Genomic DNA, 7,500 nt, shown 5'->3' with positions numbered 1-7,500 from the left:
ATCATTTTACTTGTGGGATCATGAAATCTCACATCTAAACAATCTTTAACCTGTCTGCAATATCTTTCGTTACTTTCTCTCCCTTTAGCACTGTTTTTTTTTTTCATATCTGTCTTCAATATTCATCAACTAGTAAGAAATAGAAATAGATAGATAAATAGATAGATAGATAGATAGATAGATAGATAGATAGATAGATAGATAGATAGATAGATGGATAGATAGATAGATAGATAGATATGTAGATAGATAGATAGATAGATAGATAGATAGATAGATAGATAGATAGATAGATAGATAGATAGATAGATAGATAAGTAGATAGATAGATAGATAGATAGATAGATAGATAGATAGATTGATAGATAGATAGATATGTAGATAGGTAGATAAATAGATAGATAGATAGATAGATAGATAAATAGATAGATAGATAGATAGATAGATAGATAGATAGATAGACAGACAGACAGACAGGCAGGCAGGTAGTAAAATAGGAAGGGAGTCAGATTTAGAGAGAGAAAGAGAGAGATATATAGGTGTAGATATAGAAATATAAGTATAGATATAGATCGTTAGCCACTAAACTTTTTCTGTTTTCTCACCCTGTTTATTTCTGTGTTACTTTCTGCCAAAGAGCGTAGGCTCGAAATGTAAAAGACTTTCTCACTTCCTGAGCATTAAAACTAATACATTTATTTGTTGTTTACACACCCGTCTTTGTCTTTAGTTTTTTGGCAAATTCTCACTATATACATTTATGTATGTATGTATGTATGTATGTATCTATCTATCTATCTATCTATCTCTATATATAATCTATCTATCTATCTATATATATATATATATATATATATATATAAGTAAATAAATGGAGTTGAATGCAGGGGTTATTCAAATTCCTTTACTTTCGACATATGTTTCGAAGACAACATTCATTGGCAGTTGTTTTGTCAACAAAGTTTCTAAGGAGCTAGAGACTGAAGATGGAAATGTTTCACCAGTATAAGAGCATTCAAAATGCTCTGAAATCATCGGAACATCTGAATTTATCCAGCAAGTTCAATAGACCATTGATTACAATCCCAGAGAGTCCATGAGATCAATTGCAAAACATCTCTATGTTTCAGAAGGAACAGTGAGAAATGTTAACCTTGAAGAGATCAGAAAAATCAAAAGAAAATTACTACATTAGATCTAAGAAAAATCCAGCAGAAGGAGATTTGATTTGGTTTTTCTCAAGATCAAAAATTTAACAGAAGAAATGACAGATAGTTATGGGTAGATCCTTCTGAAGTTCCAAATGTTAGGCACACAAAATTTCCTGCAACTGTCATAGTTTTAGGGGTTGTCAGCAATGAAGGACATGTGATGCCTCCTTACTTCTTTCCACAAGGCCTCAGAGTTAACTCAGCCACCTACATTGAGGTCCTGGAAATAATTGTTAAGCCGTAGATAGACAGTGTATGCAATGGAAGGCGATATGTGTTTCAGTGAGACTCTGAACTATCAGACATGGCTCTAGTAACATAGAAATGGAGGGCTGAAAATTTTCATGATCACATAACCCCTAACATTTGGCCTCCTAATTCCCCAGATCTTAATCCTTTGGACTATTACATGTGAAGCATTATTGAGAGAGATCAATGAAGATGCCCATAACACCAAAGATTCTTTGAAACCTGCCATTGTCAGAGTAATGTCCAAAATGAACCAGGACCACTTGATTTGAGCATGTGGATGATTTAGATCTCACATAGAAGCAGTTGCTGAAGCTGAAGGTGGCTTTATTCTATAACATTATAGAAAAGAAGGTTTATTTTTGTTCTCAGAACATTTTTTGATAAATAAAGTTATTATCTGTTATTATATATCTTTTTTTTTTAATAAACAAATCTGTGCTCAAATATTTATGCACCCGGTATATATATATATTGTGATAATTTACAGAAAAACAAAAAACGAAGACAGGTGTATAAACAACAAATAGGTGTATTAGTTTAATGCTCGGGAAGTGAGAGAGTCTTTTACATTTTGAGCATATGCTCTTCGACAGAAAGGAACACAGAAATAAACAGGGAGAGAAAACAGAAAACACGTACATACATACATACATACACATATATATATATATATATAATCACATGCAAAGCACCCAAGCTGTTTCCATGTAAAAAGCACCCTGTACACTCTGTAAAGTGGTTGGTGTTAAGAAAGGCACACAGCTATAGGACACCATGCCAAAACGTGCAACTGGAGTCTTGTACAGCTCTCCAGCTCCTGTCAAACCATCCAAGCCATGCCAGCATGGGAAAACAGAGATTCAATGATAATGATGATGATGATGACAATAATGAGGATGATGATGATGATGACAACGATGAGGATGATGATGATGATGAGGAGGAGGAGGAGGAAGAAGAAGAGGATGCGTGTGCATGTGTACACAGACAAATGCATACATTGACATACAAGCTTTGTGATGGAAGATATTCGAAAACAGTATCTTCTGGAAACTGAATCAACGTTTTTCATCTTGAATTTATATCGTATTTCGTAAAGATAAAAAAAAAAAAAGAAAAGCAAAATAGAAATATGATTTATGGACGTTGAACAGTATTTGATCACTGATCCAAATAACATTGATTACTCTCCCTCTATAACTCTATAACCGCTTCATTCAACAAGGAGACACACAAATCAATTGTCCATTTAGCAAAAAGAAAAAGAAACAATTTTCTATTTCATGGCGGCATTTTGAGAATCAGGAAGAATGTCTAACGGTAAAAGACTTTGTTTCATTAACAGAAATATCTGAATATACAGGTTTATATAAATACATTTTTGTATTCTGCTTGTTTAAGTCATTGGACAGCGGTCATGCTAGGGCACCACCTTAGGGAGTAAGTTGGCAGAATTGTTAGCGCACTGGATGAAATGCTTAGAGGTATTTCGTCTGCCGTTATATTCTGGGTTCAAATTCCGCCGAGGTCGACTTTACCTTTCATCCTTTCAGGGTCGATTAAATAAGTACCAGTTATGCACTGGGGTCGATATAATCGACTTAATCCGTTTGTCTGTCATTGTTTGTCCTCTCTGTGTTTAGCCCCTTGTGGGTAGTAAAGAAATAGGTATTTCGTCTGCCGTTACGTTCTGAGTTCAAATTGCGCCGAGGTCGACTTTGCCTTTTATCTTTTCGGGGCCGATTAAATAAGTACCAGTTACGCACTGGGGTTGATATAATCGACTTAATCCATTTGTCTGTCCTTGTATGCATACATACATATATATATATATATATATATATATATATGAAGGAAGTTAAATTTCAGGGCTTAGTTGATGAGGCTAATGATGCAGTTTTGAGGTCTACAAAGCTCTGGGGTAAACTGCGGTGGGGTTGGGTGGGGCAGCTTCATGTTGGGGAACGAAGATTGCTATGAGAGGGGGAAGGAAAGGGGAAAAGATCAGGTTCCTGTAGAAGGATCTGGATCGGCTTGGAAGGGGAAAGTGATGCAGTGGAGAGGGAGATAGATAGATAGATATGTTTCTTTATTAGCCACACAGGGCTGCACACAGATAGAACAAATTACAAGGTAGAGCTTTTCTTTTGGGGGTAAAAAAAAGGGAGTGGTGGTTTTCGATCAAAAGGGATCGTAAAAGGAAAGATAGATAGATAGATAGATAGATAGATAGATAGATAGATAGATAGATAGATAGATATGTAGATAGATAGATAGATAGATAAGTAGATAGATAGATAGATAGATAGATAGATAGATAGATAGATAAATAGATAGATAGATAGATAGGTAGATAGATAGATATATGGATAGATAGATAGATAGATAGATAGATAGATAGATAGATAGATAGACAGATGGATGGTTGGATGGATGGATGGATGGATGAACGGTCAGATAGAAATAAACAAATAGATAGATAGATAGATGGATGAATACATGGACGGACGGATGGACAGATAGAAATAAATAGATAGATAGAAGTGGGGAAAAGAGAAATACAGACACGTTCGGTTGTTCTGGAATTGTTTCTTTACCAGAAGATCATGTTGAGTAGATCTTTGACTAAAGAAATTCCAGCTGTGACTATTTCGTGTAGGAGCATTTGCGAACAAGTCCTGTTGAATTCAGCTGTGAATAATGGGTTTTGTCACCGATATTAGCAAAAAAGAAAAAAGAAAAAAGAAAAAATAAACAACCATATAATCGAATACACATACATAAGCAAATATCCATATTACGCTGTTACTATATACATCCACGCATTTTCCTCTCTAAGGAACCAGATACATTAGTTATAAGCTCTCCGTTCGAAATAGCTTATAGAGTTATGGAGAGAACTGCATAGAAGCTTAGTACATGCAAAGTAAGATTTATATCAAACTGCTGACTAAACTACCAAGACACCTTATCTCAGTTTCATCTTTGGAATACAAATCACAGCCAAAAATATGAATAAATTAAAGATCAATTATAGATTAATAAATACAAGTAATTTCATGGGGGGAAGAAGTTTATCTAGATAATGTAAAGTTGTTACAATGAAGAATTTTCAGCAACACATGATCGAAATGTAGTTATAAGAGTCTCATGTATATATCATCATCATCAACATCATCGTCGTCATCGTCGTCATCGTCATCCTCATCATCATCATCATCATCATCATCATCATCATCACCATCATCATCATCATCATCATCATCACTATCATCATCATCATCATCATCATCACCATCGTCGTCATCGTTGTCGTCGTCCTCATCGTCATCATCATCATCATCACCATCACCATGATGATGATCATCATCATCATCGTCGTCGTCGTCGTCGTTGTTGTCATCGTCGTCATCGTCGTCGTCGTCGTCGTCGTCATCATCATCATCATCATCATCATCATCATCATCATCATAATCATCATCATCATCATCATCATCATCATCATCGTCATCGTCTTCGTCGTCGTCGTCATCGTCGTCGTTGTTGTTGTTGAATGTCTGCTTTCCGTGCTGGCATGGGTTGGATGGGTTGAATGAGGACTAACAAGCCAGGAGGCTGTACCAAGTTCCAATCTCATCTGACAAAGTTTCTACAGTTGGATGACCTTCCTGATGCCAACCACTCCGAGAGGAGTCAGTTATGCGACACTGGCATTGACCACACTTGAATGCTGCTTTTTGTGTGTCACTGGCACAGGAGTCAGTCAGGTGGAGCTGGCATTAACCATACTCAAATTGTGCGTTTTGCATGCCATTCAGGTGGCATCGACCATGCTCAAATGGTGCTTTTTATGTGCCACTGGCATGAGGGCTAGTTAGGCGGCGCTGGTATCAACTACACTCAGATGGTGCTTTTTACGTACCACCAGCACAGGTGCCAGTCAGATGGCACTGGTATCGGCCATGACTACAATTTCACTTATATATGTGCATGTATATATGTATGTATATATAACGGGAAAGTTTACGAAAATAAACAAAAGACGAAGGCAGGTGGTGTACAAACAAACAAATGTATTAGTATAGCGCTCAGGAATAGAAAAAGTCTTTTACGTTTCGAGCCTACGCGCTTCGACAGAAAGATACACAGAAAAAAACAAGGAGAGAAAAAAATTCGTGTAGGAGCTAACGATCTATCATGGCGTCCTGACTTCGGACAGTGGTCAGACGCGAGAGGGACAGTAGGGGAGATAACAGGGTTAAGTGACTTCCAATACGAAGGTGCCCTCAACACAAAGGTGCGCGTGTGTGTGTATAAGAGAGTATGTATGTGCATGTGAAGGAGGGCTGGTGGTATACACACACACACACACACACACATACATATAAATATAGTATATATGTACTTACATGTATATTCATCATATATGTGTGTATGTGTGTGTGTGCATCTGTGTATGTGTGTGTATATGTGTATGTGTGAAATATACACATGCATGCGAATCTTTTTCCTATTACCACAGATCATTACGCTCAAACCGACCCAGATATATCTTGATGCTTATATTTTCCCTCCTTATCCTTTCTTCCACTTTTTTTTTTTTCATTTTTATCCCTCCCCCCACCCCCACCGAGCACTCATTCTCTTGCTAACATCTGTTTTATTCTCCTGCTACATATCTTCATAACCTTTAAGGTACCCCCCCTCAATACACACACACACAAACACACACCTTTAGAACTCTATCTTGAAATATGTTACACTCATGCTTTGTTTTAAGATCCAGATGAACCCATGTTTATCTCACACACCCACTTTTTTCTCCTTTCTCCACCCCACCCGCCACCTCCATTATTTCACCCTCTATTTAGTAGTTCCCTATCAGATTCCTTGCCCCTTCACCACCACCACCACCACAACCCCTTATGCACCATCCTACCCTGCTTATCTCTCTCCTCTGATTTGGTTGATTTATATTTATATTTTCATTTCCCATCCCCTATTTCGGGGTATGATAAATGTATTTCTTTGATCAGCTCCTGCCACCCAACCTTTCTCATTATTTAGCTTTATAACCCTTGGTCGGAGGATATCTTTCACTCACTGACTCTCCACCACCACTCCATAGTCCTACCTTCTCTTTTCTTTCCTACCTGTATATCCACCCTCGTTTCTCCATGCTCTATCTCTCTATCTATCTCTCTCTCTCTCTCTCTCTCTCTCTCTCTCTCTTGCTTAATATCTTCCTTCTTTCCTAGTCTCTGTATGTTCCTCTGCATTCAAGGCTCAGGCCTTTTCACTACCATGCAACAACACTCTTCACACACATGCATCACATGATCAACATCTCACACTGAGAGAAAGAACTTTTCCTACCAACAGAAGCAACAACTGTCTCAACTTTCTCTCCCCTCTTCTTATTCTGGCAACTATGTTTTCAGAACATCCACCACCTCTGCCAATTAGGGTCACCCAAGTAAAAGAAACTATTTTCTACTTCTAAGGATTCTCCTGGATATCCAAGAAAATTTTATTTCTTATGAATTCTTAATATTATTTCTGTGCACCTGTCTTCTTTCTCTTATAATCTTGTGATTTCACTGCACCTTTTGTGTGTCCATAGCTTGTACTACGTACCCTCGGTAGAATTTTTACCTTCACATTTCCTACATATCATGCAGGGTCATTTTCGAAAAGAGAGGAGAGTCCTGTCTATATTCCTGAAAACTACAACTTTGGTCTTTGCCAGTGGTGGCTCATAAATAAAATTAGTTGGAGTGCTGCTTCAGAAAATTTTTAGCCATTGTTTTAATATTGTATAAAAGGAAATAAACATATAAAAAGAATACGTCGTTTTGGGATTTGGTTTGCAAGATTCTTTATATGAGTTCATGTGTTGAAGCACATTCTGTTGTGTCTGGGGAGAATCATTTTCTTTTTGTGCCTTATTATGTAACACACTCACCGGTAAAATTTCCACTTATTTCTTATTTTTATTTTCCTAAAATTTTCAATGTGTCTTGCAACCTTTTCAATA

The sequence above is a fragment of the Octopus sinensis genome, linkage group LG12 (genome assembly GCF_006345805.1).
Source record: "Octopus sinensis linkage group LG12, ASM634580v1, whole genome shotgun sequence".
Taxonomy (NCBI): domain Eukaryota; kingdom Metazoa; phylum Mollusca; class Cephalopoda; order Octopoda; family Octopodidae; genus Octopus; species Octopus sinensis.
Note: the sequence above shows the minus strand (reverse complement) of the source record.